Source organism: Ceratotherium simum, chromosome 3, assembly GCF_057802395.1.
Source record: "Ceratotherium simum simum isolate JZ-2026a chromosome 3, ASM5780239v1, whole genome shotgun sequence".
Classification (NCBI taxonomy): Eukaryota; Metazoa; Chordata; class Mammalia; order Perissodactyla; family Rhinocerotidae; genus Ceratotherium; species Ceratotherium simum.
In genome coordinates, this window is record NC_141902.1 from 37,855,457 (window position 1) to 37,871,463 (window position 16,007).

Genomic DNA, 16,007 nt, shown 5'->3' on the forward strand with positions numbered 1-16,007 from the left:
CTTTAGCTCCTACATTTAGGTCTTTGATCCATTTTGAGTTGATTTTTGTATATGTGAGATAGGGGTCCAACTTCATTTTTTTACACGTGGATATCCAGTTATTCCAGCACCATTTGTTGAAGAGACTATTCTTTCCCCATTGAGTGATCTTGGCACTCTTGTAGAAAATTAATTGACCATAGATGTATGGCTTTTATTTCTGGACTCTTGATTCTATTCCGTTGATCTCTCTGTCTGTTATACCAGTACCACACTTTTTTGATTACCATAGATTGTAGTAAGTATTGAAATCAGGAACTGTGAGTCCTCCAACTTTTTCAAGACTGTTTTGGTTATTCAGGTTCCTTGCAATTCCTTATGAATTTTAGGATAAACTTTTCCATTTCTGCAAAAAAGGCTGATGGGATTTTCAAAATTAATTTTTATTAATTTTTTATGAAAAACACATAAACATAAAATTTATCATCCTAGCTGTTTTTAAGTATAAAATTCAGTAGTGTTAAGTATATCTACATTGCTGTGAAACAGATCCCCAGAACATTTTCGTCTTGCATGACTGAAACTCTATCCCCATTAAACTACAACTCCCTCTCCCCCCAGGCCCTGCAACCACTATTCTACTTTCTGTTTCTATGAATTTGACTACTTTAGATACCTCATATAAGTGGAATCACACAGTTTTTGTCTTTTTGTGATTGGTTTATTTTACTTAGCATAATGTCCTCAAGGTTCGTCCATGTTGTAACTTGTCACAGGATTCCTTCCTATTTAAGGCTGAATGATATTCATTTTATATATACATATATATGTATATATATCACATTTTGTTTATCCATTCATCTGTTGATGAACATGGGCTGCTTCCACCTGTTGGCTATTGTGAATAGTGCTGCTATGAACATTAGTATGCAAATATCTCTTCAAGATCCTGCTTTCAATTCTTTTGGGTATATATCCAGAAATGGGATTGATGGATCATATGGTATTTCTATTTTTAATTTTTTGAGGAACCTCCATACTTTTTTCCATAGCAGCTGCACCATTTTACAATGCTATCAACAATGCACAAGAGTTCCAATTTCTCCACATCCTCACCAAAACAAGAAAACTTGTTTTCTGTTTTTTTGATAGTAGCCATCCTAAGGGGTATAAGGTGATATCTCATTGTAGTTTTGATTTTTTATTTCTCTCATGATTAGTGACGTTGAGCATCTTTTCATATGCTTCTTGGCCATTTGTATATCACTTAGAGAAATGTCTATTCAAGTCTTTGTGCATTTTTAATCGAATTATTTGATTTTTTGTTGTTGAATCGTAGGAGTTCTTTACATACTCTGGATGTTAACTCCTTATCAGATATATGATTTGCAAGTGTTTTCTACCATTCAATAGGTTGCCTTTTTGTTCTGTCGGTTACGTCCTTTGATCCACAAAAGTTTTAGTTTGATGTAGTCCCATTTGTCTATTTTTGCTTTTGTTGCTTGTGAGGCTGATAGGGTTTTGATAGGGATTGCATTGAATCTGTACGTTGTTTTTAGGTAGTATTACCATCTTAACACTATGAAGTTTTCCAATCCATGAAAATGGGATATCTTTTTATTTTTTTAGGTCTTTTTTTTTTTTTTTTAAACTATTTATTTATTTATTTATTTATTTTTCCCCCAAAGCCCCAGTAGATAGTTGTAATTCATAGTTGCACATCCTTCAAGTTGCTGTATGTGGGACGCGGCCTCAGCATGGCTGGAGAAGCGGTGCGTCAGTGCACGCCTGGGATCCGAACCCAGGCTGCCAGCAGTGGATCTCGAGCACTTAACTGCTAAGCCACGGAGCCAGCCCTTAGGTCTTTTTAAATTTCTTCCAGCGATGTTTTGTCATTGCCAGTGTACAAGTCTTGTACCTCCTTGGTTAAATTTAATCCTAAGTATTTTATCCTTTTTGATGCTATTTTAAGTGGAATTGTTTTCTTAATTTCATGTTTGGATTATTCATTGCTAGTGTATAGAATTACAACTGATTTTTTTGTGTCGATTTTGTATCCTATGACTCCGCTGACTTTATTAGCTTAATAGTTTTTTTTGTGGATTCTTAAAGTGTGTGTGTATTTTTTTCTTTTCTTTTTTTTTTTAATTTTTATTTATTTATTTTTTTCCCCCAAAGCCCCAGTAGATAGTTGTATGTCATAGTTGCACAGCCTTCTAGTTGCTGTATGTGGGACGCGGCCTCAGCATGGCTGGAGAAGCGGTGTGTCGGTGCGCGCCCGGGATCTGAACTCAGGCCGCCAGCAGCGGAGGGCGGGCACTTAACTGCTAAGCCACGGGGCCGGCCCTGTGTGTATTTTTTTTCACGTCATCTGCAAAAAGAGATAATTTTACTTCTTCCTTTCCTATTTGGATGCCTTTTGTTTCTTTTTTTGTCTAATTGCTCTGGATATCTCATTGTCATTCCAGTACAATGTTGAATAGAAGTAGCATAGCTTAAGTGGGCATCTTTAGGGGGAAAGTTTTCAATCTTTCACCATTGTATGATGTTAGCTGTGGGCTTTTCGTAAATTCCCTTTACCATATTGAGGATGTTCTCACTGCTTGTTTCTTGCCCTGCATTTCTGCCTGGACAGCCCTTTCACTTCTGTTCAGGCAGAAGCTTTCTCCTTTCTGTTCCTTCTGTTATATATCTGTCATGTACTTCCTGTTTCTTTGGAGTACCCATAAAGAGAAGTCTGGGTTTTTGTTTTCAGACTCCTTCAGGGTGAATGAGACAGGCTTATTTTTTTGTGTGTGTGAGGAAGATCAACCCTGAGCTAACATCCATGCCAATCCTCCTCTTTTTACTGAGGAAGACTGGCCCTGAGCTAACATCCATGCCCATCTTCCTCCACTTTATGTGGGAGGCCGCCACAGCATGGCCTGACAAGCAATGCGTCAATGCGCGCCCAGGATCCCAACCCGGGCCTCCAGCAGCAGAGCTCACGCACTTAACGCACTTAACCGCTACGTCACGGGGTCGGCCCCCAAGACATGCTTATTAACACCTAATCTATAACCTTTGACCAACACATACTGAGCAGTCATAGTGTGGGTGGGGAAAAGCAATTAAATTTATATTCTTTCAGTGGTCCATACTGGTTGTTAACCACCTATTATACAGCAAACATTATTTAATGCTAGGATACAGAAATGAATGACTAGGCCTGGCCTTGGTAAAGCACACGTGATGGAATGTGCAAAATACAAAGGGGACCAGTGAATATATGGCATAATTCTGTCTGGAAGTGCCAGCACAGATTTCCCAGAGGAAGAGGCATTTAACAATCAGTTAGAATTTGCCAATAGAGACATGAGAGGGATTTCAGATAGAGGGGCAACGTTCCAGAGCTAGAGAAGACAGGAGAAGACACCCAAGGAGAAAGGCTTTGGGGATATTTAGCCTTCTGGTCACAGCGTATGGCTCACTATCACTGACTACTGAAGTCTTTGCATGGTTTGTATATCAACAAGGGACTCAACTACAAGGCAAGGGAACAGCCTGGGTGAGACAAGATTCTCATGGATCTGAGTGTCTGCTCAAATTTGTGAAAACTCTAGCTCTATCTCTCATGAGCCAGCCAACTCCCCTTATCACTGAGACCCTTCTTAACCCAGGATCTCTGGTTTTCTAGGACTGGCAAGAATCAGATGCCTGGTAAAACTCATTCACTCAGGAGACATTTGAGTGCCGACTGTGTGCTAGGTTTACATAGGTTCTAGGTATGTAATGGTGAATAAGATAGATGTGGCCTCTGCTCTTATGGAGTATACAGTCTGCAGTGTACAGCATAATGTGGGGAAGACCAGTAAATAGTTAATATACAGTGAGGTAAATGTTCTGTGTGATGGGAGGAGGAGGGAGGCAACAGACCTCCATACCTAGTCTGTTGCCTTCTAGGGTTCTGAATGGAGCGTTAGCCTTTGCCTGTTTTCTTTCCCTCTCTGGTCTTGTTTATCTTATTCTCCTTTTAGTCAGCTTCACAGGTTCCTGATGTAAGGACATATGGATGGGCTTGAAAGAGTCCCTGGATCTCTTGAAATGTATGCAAAATTTTGTGTATGTGTGTATTTTTCTGAGGAAAGTCTATATATTTCACCAGATCCTTCAAATCTGCACTGTCCAATACTAGCCACATGTGGCTATTTTTAAATTAACTAAAATTAAATAAAATTTAATATGCAATTATTCAGTTGTTCTAGCCACATTTCCAATGTTCAAAGCCACTTGGTCTAATGGCTACCATATTGGACAGCACAGATACAGAACATTTCCATCATCACACTAAGTTCTATTGAGTAAAATTGATTCAGAGTCTCTATTAAAACAAGAGTCTCTGGGGGGCGGGGGGCAGCCCAGTGGTGCAAGCCGTTAAGTGCGCGCGTTCCGCTGCGGCGGCCAGGGGTTCTCCAGTTCGGATCCCGGGGGCCCACTGACGCACTGCTTGGCAAGCCATGCTGTGGCGGCATCCCATATAAAGTGGAGGAAGATGGGCACCGACGTTAGCCCAGGGCCAGTCTTCCTCAGCAAAAAAAGAGGAGGTTTGGTAGCCCAGGGCCAGTCTTCCTCAGCAAAAAAAGAAGAGGATTGGCAGTTGTTAGCACAGGGCTGATCTTCCTCACAAAAAAATAAATACATAAAAAATAAATGCATGGTGTTTAAAAAAAAAAAAATAAACAAACAAGAGTCTCTGACTGCAATGACTCCATTAGTCTGCAGACATTTAAAAACAGGTTATGTGCGGGCCGGCCCTGTGGCTTAGCGGTTAAGTGTGCGTGCTCAGCTGCTGGTGGCCCCGGTTCGGATCCCAGGCACACACTGATGCACTGCCCATCAAGCCATGCTGTGGCAGCGTCCCATATAAAGTGGAGGAAGATGGGCACGGATGTTAGCCCAAGGCCAGTCTTCCTCAGCAAAAAGAGGAGGATTGGCATGGACGTTAGCTCAGGGCTGATCTTCCTCACCAAAAAAAAAAAAAAAAAAAACAGGTTATGTGTTTGTGTGTGTGTGTGTGTGTTCTTCCACCTTGCAAATACTAGTCAAGTAATTGGTCTCTGCGTCAGTCAAATGCTGTGCTAAGTGCTAGGGTATGTATATAAAACCCGTGAAAAAGGTATTGCCCAGGTTGCTCAGGTTGAGCTCAGGTTGAATCCTGTTGATCTTTCCTGTAGTTAACAATTGGCTCTGCTTGAATGTGTTTTTTCCCCTTGTAAAATGATATCCTTTAAAAAATTTTAATTCTTATTATAGCCCCTGCTCTCCTTACCCCTATTCTCGAGGTAACCACTATTAATAATTAAACAGTCTCCTTCCTGGCTGTTTTCTTTTCCTAGATACATAAAATCTATATGTATTTTTTAAATAAAAATAGGATCATGCCATACAAATTGTTCCCCAACTTGCTTTTCTCTAGGACATCTTTTTTAATAGCTGCATTGTATTCCATTGTGTGACTACACTATAATTTAATCCATCCCCTATTGGTGGAATTTTAGGTGTTTGCAATTTTTCGTTATTACGAAGTGTAGTGAACATGCTTATATCCTTTCTCACTTGTACCAGTGTTTCTGTAGAACAAATATTTAGTGTAATTATGGTATCAATAGTTTTAAATACTGATTGATAGGTAATACTAAACTGCCCTCCAAAAATATTATACCAATTTTCATTCCCTCCAGTAAGTAGCGTGAGAGGCAGAGACAGCTGAATGTTGTGACTGAGACATCTGGTCAGACAGCTGCATTTTCAAGGTTGGCTTTAGTTCCAGTTGTGTGTTGGAACCATGAGTTTCCTGGAATGTCTACATCTCTCAATGGAGATTTGCTCAGTGGATTTTGTTCCCAAAGGCTTTAGAGAAAATGGGCTCATTTCAGAGCCTCTTCAGGCTTTGGATCACTGGTCCTCAGGACTGAGGATTTTCTAGAACATAGGATTATTGAAAACCAAAGATGGAAGCAGAGAAGCCTAAGGAATGTAACCAGGTTTTGGATGGATAAGTTTACTGTAGTCAGAGGTATCATCAGCAAGGCACTCATTCTGCTTAGAACACTTGCTTTGCACATGGTAAACAGTATTGTCTATGATTATGACCATTGTTTTCTTCTCCTCAAACCCTCTATGTACTCTCTTCCTTTCATTTGAAGCTTGTCCATGTTTTCAAAACTGCAACATTTTTATCAGCCATTAACCACATCAAAAAGTTAAAAATTGCCTAGTGAAGTTGAACATGCACATAACCAATGATTCCACTTCTAGCTATATACCTAGAGAAACACTTGTACATCTACCCCAGGAGACATGTGTAAGAACATTCACAGCAGCATTCTTTTTTTGTGTGTGAGGAAGATCAGCCCTGAGCTAACATCCATGCCAATCCTCCTCGTTTTTTTCCTTTTTTCTCCCCAAAGCCCCAGTAGATAGTTGTATGTCATAGCTGCACATCCTGCTAGTTGCTGTAGGTGGGATGCCGCCTCAGCATGGCCAGACAAGCAGTGTGTCGGTGCGTGACCGGAATCCGAACCCGGGCCGCCAGTAGCGGAGCGCGCACACCTAACCACTAAGCCACGGGGCCGGCCCGCACAGCATTCTTGTAATAGCAAAAAACTAGAGACAACCACACTATCCATCCATAAGAGAATGGACATCTAACTGTATATTCAGACAATTGTATCCTAAGCAGCAGTGAAAATGAATGAATTATATGAATAAAACAATGTTGAGTGAAAGCAGGCACAGATGAATAAATATAATATGATTCCATTTATATAAAATTCAAAAACAGACAAGACAAAACATTTTTCAGGGATCTATACATGCATATTTGGTAAGAAAAGCAAGAGGATGATTAACACAAAATTCAGTAAGTAGTTATCTCTTTTTTGGGAGGATCCCAGCAGGGAGGGGCACACAGGAAGCTTCAAATGTGCGGGTAATGTTCTGTTCTTAAACTGGGTCATGTATACATAGCATTGGTTTTATTGTTCTTTTAAACTGTATGTACACAATATATTACATATGTATGTATAGTCTCCTTATATGATATCTTTCAAGATAAAATTTTTAAAATAAAAAATGTTAAAAGATCTCTCTCTTCGTTTTTTGTTTTTTATCTTTGATTACCTCTGAAATAGTGACTCTCCTCTTTTAGTCACCCACTGCACAACTCCTAAGGTCTGCTCGACCTCCATGCAGCTGTTGGGTACCATTCCTAAGTACCTAGACCATGGTCACTTTTATCAGTGATGGAAAGAGGACACCATATGTTTGGTATTTTGGAGACTATAATGATAAGCAATATATAATAATTTGCAAAAGTGACTGACCACTTTAATATATCTTAGCAGATTCAAATACTGCTTCCTTATCATAAAAGAACTGAGGGATCTAAAAGCAGCGTATGGCTTTAGTAGTCTAGATATGGCATACTCTCAGACACAAAGAAAGCCCTGTGCCTTGCATTTTCTAACACTTCCTTACCACGGCACCTAGACATGAGATTCTTGAAAATACTTCAGTAATTCAAGTAAGTAATAAATGATGCAATTTTTCTAGTTCTTTTTTCTTGTAAACTTTCCAACATTCTAAATGTTGAAGTTAAGGTAGGTTAAGAATTTTAAAAGAATAGCTTTATATCTAATCCTAAAAGCTACATCTTCCAGAATCAGAAGTGAGGCAAAATTGTAAGGATTAAGAATTTTACAAGCCAAAGATTGCCAGCAAACCACTAGAAGCTAGGAAAGAGGTGTGGAACAGATTCACCCTCACAGCCCTCAGATGGAACCAACTCTATTGACACTTTGATCTCAGACTCTAGTCTCCAGAATTGTTGGAGTTCTGTTGTTTAAGCCAAAAAAAATTTATTTTTAAAGTCCTGCATCATGGGCTAAAATAAAGGCTGCCTCTGTTACTTGCTAGATTATACCAAAAAATGATTACTGACAGTCATTGAAAGGAGAGTTGATTGGAAGTGATCTTTTCAGTGACTACATAGAAACCATTGTCAAGGAGCTATCTCAATTTTTTAAAGGCTGAAAGAAAAAAAGATTTTTTTCAGATGTCAAGTTTCTGTGTCATTCAAGATGTTAAAAATCAGAATATTAAATCCATAGCTATGAGTATCAGCTATCAACAGAAAATTGATCATTGAAATGACTTGGACTTTTTAATGGTCTGTTTTTATCACTCTATATGCTGTCATAGTCCAGAACAAATGCAGCCTTCATTTGTCCATCAATAACACTTCTAAGCATTTACTGAAGGTATTTTATCTAGAATTGATAAATATAAATCAAAATGTTCAGATAAGAATATTCAAGAAAATCAGAATCTTTGAGAAAGCCAGAGGGGAAAAAGTGCCCAGAGTCATTGACCTTTTATTTAGCCCAAAGAGAAGTATGAAAAATTTACTAGCCCATAGTATCACAATCAAAAAAGAAATTATTACTTCTGTTTCTAACTCCATGGAATCATGGGTCATGTCCTCAGGTCTTGCCTTCATCTATTAACTTCACCCTATTGGAATTGGGTTTGACTCAGTTTTACCTCATTTTGGAGATTTCAAATGAAAATTTGAAATTTGAAATCTGAGACATTGCTCCTCCTCAATGTGATGAGAAGGAAAGGTGTAATTGGTTCTTGCTATACAACTGTTGTTGTATATAGCTATCTCAGCAGAACGTACAAAGCATGGGATATCACAAGTGTTATTCCCCATTTCTCCTCGTCTATTGGTGTTTATTCACTTTATCTTTCCTAAGCAAGGTTAGTATAAACTAGATTTCAGTTTTTACTCTATTGACTTTTCACATGAAAAAATTATTTTGTTTTCAGCTCAGCAGATATTCCCAGAGCTGTTATAGCAAAGTCAATGTTTTTCACATGATAGCATGCAGCTCAGAGAATGATTTGAGCAAAGAAAAATGTTTTGGGTTGGTGTTGCAGACTCTCTGAGAATGCCTGGATTTATTCTTGAACCTCTCCAGGCCTTGTCATGACCTTCTTCCTGGAGATGGTTCTCCAGTGGGACCACACTTCCTAATGGTAAGGAACAAACAGAACTCACTTCTGTCATTGCCTGCCTCTCAAATCAATCTTTGCGAGTCTTGCAGCCCAGGGTCTGAGTTTTTCTTGTGAGAGTTAAGAAACAAACTGTAGGTACAGAAAAAAATTTATTGGATTTCAATTCTTCCTTCAGAGCTACATCATATAAGGGCTGCTGACACATATGGGCCTGCCTGGGGTGCAGATTATCACCAGCTAAACATTGGACTGTTCCTCCCAGAGCACCTCATTCTCTGGACAGGATGGGTCTTCCTGAAGCTGGACTCAGAGAATGAAGACCCATTTCCTGGCACTGAAGTAGTAAGAGAGCTGCAATAGCTTGGTAATGCGTTTGACAGTGCAATGGTTCTTTCCAGAGATTAAGTCCTGTGATAGTTCAGGATAGGACTTGTGAAGAACCCCGGTGTCGATGAAGAATGGTTTCCTTGAGCTGTGGTTTGTTGACAAATTTTGGAAAGTAACCGGGATCTTTCGAAACGAAGCCGCCATTCCTATAGAACTGTCTTGTCCAAGTTTTACAGTTGCAGCTGCCCCAGTAGACGGCGCCTCTAACTCTTTTACTGCCTTAGCTTTTAAATTTCTTTTTCCATTACTACTAATCCAAGCATTTTTTTTCCTGGGCTTTTAAATAATCTAGCATGTTGTTGATTCTTTTGATTCTCTTAGAAAGGGTAAAATAAACACTGTTCTTACAGATCAAAAGATCATAAAAATGCAAAAAACTGGGTCTGCCATAACAAGTCCTACTGCAATTTCATATGAAAGAAACCACAAATGAACTAAGCATGAAAACAGGTAAAGAACTGAAGAATACAAAAGTAAGCTTCCACTCACAATTTCTTTTTTTTTTTTTCCTCTAGACATTTTCAGTGCTTTGTGTTTTCCGAACTTCTACAGCTGAAGATTTTCCTTTGAGAAAATAATCCACTTATTTTTTATTTGTAGAGACTGGACACATTGATAGACCTTATCAATTTTCTATACGAAGTCATCATTGTAAGAAGCAGGCAAAACTCAGAAAAATGATGCAGCCCTGCCGGTCTTGAGAGGGTTGCAGCACTAATGGGCGGTATAAATAGTCTGGCAAGTGCTGGGGAAAACCCAGGGAGCCACAGGAGCATCTAGGAGGGGTGCAAAGGCCCACAAGCGGGAGAGAGCACAGGGACTAGTTGAGGGAAATCTAAGAAGGAGCTGCAGGTTGCCGAGTTAGGGGAGGCTTGTTGATGGGGATGACATCTAAACAGCTCTGAAGAAGGAGCAGGAGCCAGCCAGGCAGAGGTGGATGGGAAGGAGGTGTGAGGGAGTGGGAGCATGTTCCAGGGAGAAGAATAGGGACAGCATCTGCAAAGGTCTTGGCACCCGGTTCAGGAAAAGTTGATTCAGTGTCTTGAGGGAACTTTAGAAAAGTCCCTCAGGGGCTCTTAGCCTTTTTTGTGACATAGACCTCTTTGGGAGTCTGGTGAAGCCTATAGGTCCCTTCTCAGAATATTGTCTTAAAATGCATAAAATTAAGTTTGTTGGAATACAAAGGCAACCGATTACATTAGAATACAGTTATCAAAATATTTCTTAAAATCTGTGATATAATAATGTATGTACTTCTTTATGAATGCATAACATTACAAGATCTAATGGCAAGTCTAATAACTACCATTATTTTGAAGTAGTGATGAGCATAAAGCAATAACAGTAATGTGGTATAAAAATATCTGAGATTTCTATTGGTGACAAAATCACAGGTAGGTTAACATTACTGCAGTTTGTTGCTTATCTTTATTGAAGGAAGTGCTTTCAATTAGAGATTAGTGAAAATAAAGATGCAATTTTTTCCCCAACTAAATAACCAACTGAATTCTATCCATGGACCCCTTGGGGGTGAGTAGCACCCGGATAGAAACCCTTCCTAGCAGCCGGGTGGCAAATACATCGGAGGCAAGGCTGAAGACAGGTGCTGGGGTGACTCGCAGCCTTCAGCCCATGGATTTGGATTTAAGAGCGAGAAGCCAGTGGAGCCAGCTGAGCAGGGGCTACTGCCTTGCTGAAGCACCTGTCAGGCGCCAGGCTCTGGGGTACCGTGCGGTGCGGAGAGAATGTGTAAACCACTAACGTAAAGGATTAAGGAGCGATGTTTACCAATCTCCAGCGCGGTATGGGATGGTGGTTAAAAGCCACCAGAGTTCGACAGATTTGGGTAACACTGCCCTCTCTGCAATTATGGAAAAGCTGTATAACCTTGGGCAAGTTTATCTTGCAGCGTCCTCATCTGCAAAATGGACTAATAAAAATGTCTATCATGATCCTAGGGTAATGGTGAGTTAAAGTGACGTAATTCATGTGGTGCCTGTGGATAATAAATACTGGATAAATAAAGGTTGTTAAATGTGAGTTGAATGAATCTGCCTGATGACCTTTCAAGAGGGAAATCTATTCTTTTTCTGCTCCCTGTTCCTGCCTCTCTGCTTAAATCCAAGAGACGATTTAACACCTTCTTCTCCGCTGGGAAGGTAGCCATGTTTCAGGTCTTCAGTGTTTGGCTTCTAGATACTACTACCAAGGTTCTACATGCAGTCAACATCTGTTTAATGTTTCCCAGTGTATACTTTTCTTGAGCACTTGCAGCCTACTGGAGGCTGGAAGAGAATCCTGAACACTGCGTCTCTCGGTAGCTTTTGAAGTGAAAGCTCATATTTCACAGTAAGGACAGGTACGAATTAAAAACCCTGAGTTAAGAGTCCAGAATAATTGAGACCCCTCAATCAAGTGCTCGGTTAATTAATATGGAGCAGACAAGCATATGAGGATGGAACATATGAGGATGGTAATAATCGTGGAATTCTATGCGCTGTTTACTTCATATAAACATAAATTAAATCCAGCATAGACATTTTCTGATGTCTCTTTCCCTCTCTTTTATCTGTGAAGTCAGAACGCTCCAAAAGCTGTCTTTCACATATCTCAAACCTGAGATTGATGGTGCTAAGTTGACTAGTATATCATAACTGGAATATTCAACTATTTCCACTCCGCGAATAAATTTCAAATCTGAAGGCGGAGGGGGGGGAAAAAAAAAAAAAGACAGAGCTTCCTTTCGACGAGGATGGGATTCGAACCCACGCGTGCAGAGCACAATGGATTAGCAGTCCATCGCCTTAACCACTCGGCCACCTCATCCCAGAAGCCTACCTCTTCCTGGTAGCTATAGGGAGTAATACTAGGGGGATGTGACGCAATGTTATGGAGGCCGCCATTTTGTACGGAAGCAAAGATCCGATCATTTCTTACAGCAAACGATCAAAAGAAGATGGCCGCTCCCATGATAAGGGGGATCTGCAATGGGGAAGGATAAAGGAAAACCCGGTAGAAAAGAGATAACCTTAAAGGAAATAAAATTGGCATCTAGGCTGGAAAGGAAGTTTGATTAAAGCAGTCTTAGGAATGGGGCGGCTCTGGAGTCTAAGGGGCGGAGCCGACGCGTAAAGCGGCTTTGCGCATGCGCACCAGCTAGGCGGTTAGATTTGAATACTTCACTGAGGCCGTCTGGACGTTGTGAGGTGAAGAGGAGCGGCGGCGGTGAGGCCCTGGTCTGAGGGGCGCGCGCACCCCAAACAAGTCTGAAGAGAATTTGTGAAGCAGTTGGGCTGCGGCGGGTAAAGAGAATGACTCTCGCTCTGGGCTTCTGGGGGGGGGGCTTTAGGTATTGTCTGAGCGCTCTGAAGGCCCCGCGGCGGGAGGTCGGGGACGCTCCCTCAGCCCGGCGGCTTCCGAAAGCGCCGGGCCCAGAGTAGACGCTTCTCCCCGGGTGCAGGCCGCTTGCTTTCCTCACCTCGGCCTGCACATTGTGCCGCCGGCCGCCTGCCTAGCACCTCTCCAGCCGCCTGGACCCCTCGCCCGGCCGGCTCGGACTGCCTGTCCGCGGCTCTCGGCGTCCGGGTCCGCCGCGCCCCGCCATCTTCTGTCAGGGCCCGGCCTCCTCCTCGTACCTCTGCCGCTCTCCCCTGGGGAGCTCCCCGCTGCTTGTGTTTCTGACTCAGTCTTGTCTTAGCTGTAAATGAAGTGACAGCGATCAGTGGTTTTAAACTCGCGGCTTGCCGTGGCTTATTTACCGGGTCTGGTCGGAGTGCTGGCAGCACTGAGCAGACTTTTGGTTTCCTGCAAAAAATTAACATTAACAAATAAAGCCAGTATTGGTACGCCACAAATGAGTTTTAAAAAATCTTCCTCTGTCCATTATTAGTTCAGAGTTAAGGACCCTTTTCTTGCTGTTTATCTCAATGCTAGAGTTTAAGGAAAAAACATTAATTGCTGATTGGAATTTTAAAGATAAGTTTATAGAGATATGACAGACAAGACCAAAGCGGAGCTCACTCTGGATGTTAAGATTGAAGTTTTCATTCAATTGAATTGAATCAATTGAATTCCTCATTTGTTTATTGGGTTCCTTGTTGTCTTGTCCTAGGGTTGGGAGCGGATTCAGAGTCCCTAATCTAGAGGAGCTCACAGTCCAGAAAGAGAAATAATTAAGATACACAAATAACGATAATACAATACAATGTAGAGGATTATAGGACATTGTAAAGTAGTATGGGAGCACGGAGAAAGGAGAGATTATTTGATGCTTTTGGCAATGGAGACTAAAGGAGGCTTCATGGAGAAAGTGGCATTTGAGGTGGCACTTGCAAGAATACGGAGATAAGGAGTTAATGTATTGTAAGATTTTGCTGATTAAAGGTTCTGTTCAAAACACTATAATTTTTGACTATGTGAGTGGCTGGAAATGTTTACAGGATGACAAATGTAAACTGAGTAAAAATGTGGTATTAATGGAGTGGTATTAATGATGTGTTTGATGCTAAGTATGAGACTGTAGAAGATACTCTAGATATTGATAGTAGAACAGTGCTGTCCAATAAAGCTTTCAGTGGTAATGGTAATGTTTTGTATCTGCAGTGTTCAACAGGGTGCCCATTAGTCATGTGACTAGAGCACCTGGAATGTGGCTATTGTGAATGAAGAACTGAATTTTAAATTTTATTTTAATTAAATTTAAATAGCTACTGTATTGGGCAGCATAGGCCTAGAGCCTATATCATTGGACACTATGGAATATGTTAACTCTAGATATTTGTAGTGTGAATGCAGGAGTAGACAAAGAGCTAGATAGCGAATATTTGCAGACTACGTGGTTGTGGACATTGTCACATATTCTTTTTTGTTGTGTTTTGTTTTCTACCACCCATTCAAAATATTAAAAAAACACTTTTAAGGTCTCATTTGGCCCAGTAGCTGCAGTTGGCAGACCTCTGGATTATTTAGATTAGTAGTTCCCAAACTTTCTTGGCTCTTGGTGCCCTTAGGCCGAAAGAAATACCTAACAGTTCCATTTATGTTAAATAGTTAGGTCCAAACAACTTAAAAGTTGTTATTAAGTTGAAATAAATTTATGTCCTAACCACTTAGTAGCCATTTGAAAAAAATAATATGTATAAATTGAAGGAAAAGGTAATATTTTAATTTTGTCCTTAAATAATCACAGTTGTCTACTAATTGAATATGTGTGCCTGTTGAACACTGCACAACTTCTCAAGTCTTGGAATCAGATTGAACACTGCCACCCTCATTTCCTGTACCACATTGATAAAAAGTACTTGCTTTATATCACAGCATCTGCCAAAAATCCAGCTTTGCAATAATATTTTATCAAAACTAATGTAATGTGAATAGGTACTATTTTGAGATAGTAGTTCACACAGTGCCTACTGTGTGTGCCTACAGTGCCTGACAGATGTCAAGAATTGCTGTTTCTCTCAAAAATTTAAAATATCCCCGGACACTTCTATGAGTATGCTGTAGCACCCATGTGTTGTGCCAGGTGCACAGTTTTGGAACCAGTCAGTAGTCAATTAATGTGTCAGTGATCAAGCGTTCCACCATTACCGCATTTTACGAATAAGGCTTAATGTGAAGATCTAAGGTCTCATATTTCTCTTGAAGGTGGAACTTACAGTTATGTAATAAATAGAGTATTTTAAAAAGGGGGCTTCAATAAGCTTTGAATCTCATCACTAGTTAAGTGCCAGCTGATCTGCACCTTAGACAAGAATGATGCTCACTGACTGTTTCTTTTGGGGGAGGTAGTTTTTTTTTTTAATTATTTTATTGAAGTCACATTGATTTATAACATTGTGTAAATTTCAGATGTACATCATTATATTTTGGCTTCAATGACTATTTCAGTGAAGATGTTTAGGTGATCCTGACTTGATAATATTTAATATTTTTATCTGTGAATATGTCACTAAATTTGAAAATATTCCCAAAAGGAGAATATTGCAAGTGGGTGATCATAAAGGTAACTTTAAAGAATTGTTTCTTAATTACTCATTCAGCAGATATTTATTGAGCTCCTATTATTTACAAAGCACTGTGGTAGGTTCTCAGAATATAACAGTAAACATAAGAGACACTAGCCCTATTCTCATGGAGTTTGCTGTTGGGGCAAGGGTAGTTGGGGAAGATAACAGGAGTAATTAATTTACGTAACAGATTTTTAACTTACAGTTGTGGTAATGCTACAGAGGAGACATACACAGTGCTGCAAAGAGTGCTTTTCTTGACTTTCTTAGCAAGAGAGAATAGCAAATATAAATTCAGTGACTCAGGAAAGCACTTTGTGTATGCAGGAATAGTAATGCCAGTGTGACTAGTGTAGTGATTGAGGAAGACAGTGGTATGAGATGAAGTATAAAGTGTGAGAGGCTAGCAGGGACCAGATGTTGTAGAGCTTGGTAGGTCTTGGTGAAGAGGTTATTCTCAGTACAATGGAAAGCCATTGAAGAGTTTTAAGTAGGAGAATGTCTTAAATGTGATTTATGTTTAAGAAGATAACTGCCTACTATGTGGATAAAGGACTGTAAGGGGATAAGAGT

General features: G+C 40.2%; 1 protein-coding gene and 1 non-coding gene across 3 annotated transcripts in view; one reads left to right on the top strand and one right to left on the bottom strand.

Annotated features, from left to right (window-relative positions):
- Window positions 1–12,170: 12,170 nt before the first annotated feature.
- Window positions 12,171–12,252, bottom strand: TRNAS-GCU (transfer RNA serine (anticodon GCU)). Its single transcript has one exon. It is a non-coding gene; the product is annotated as a tRNA-Ser (tRNA).
- A 175-nt stretch (window positions 12,253–12,427) lies between these two features.
- KNL1 (kinetochore scaffold 1) overlaps window positions 12,428–16,007 on the top strand; it is a 61,272-nt gene continuing 57,692 nt past the window's right edge. Inside the window, exon 1 of one of the 2 annotated variants that reach the window (XR_015550166.1) lies at window positions 12,428–12,728. The gene's annotated coding sequence lies outside the window, so the exon portion shown is untranslated. The remainder of the gene's footprint in view (window positions 12,729–16,007) is intronic. The other variant, XM_087425243.1, reaches the window with a different exon arrangement.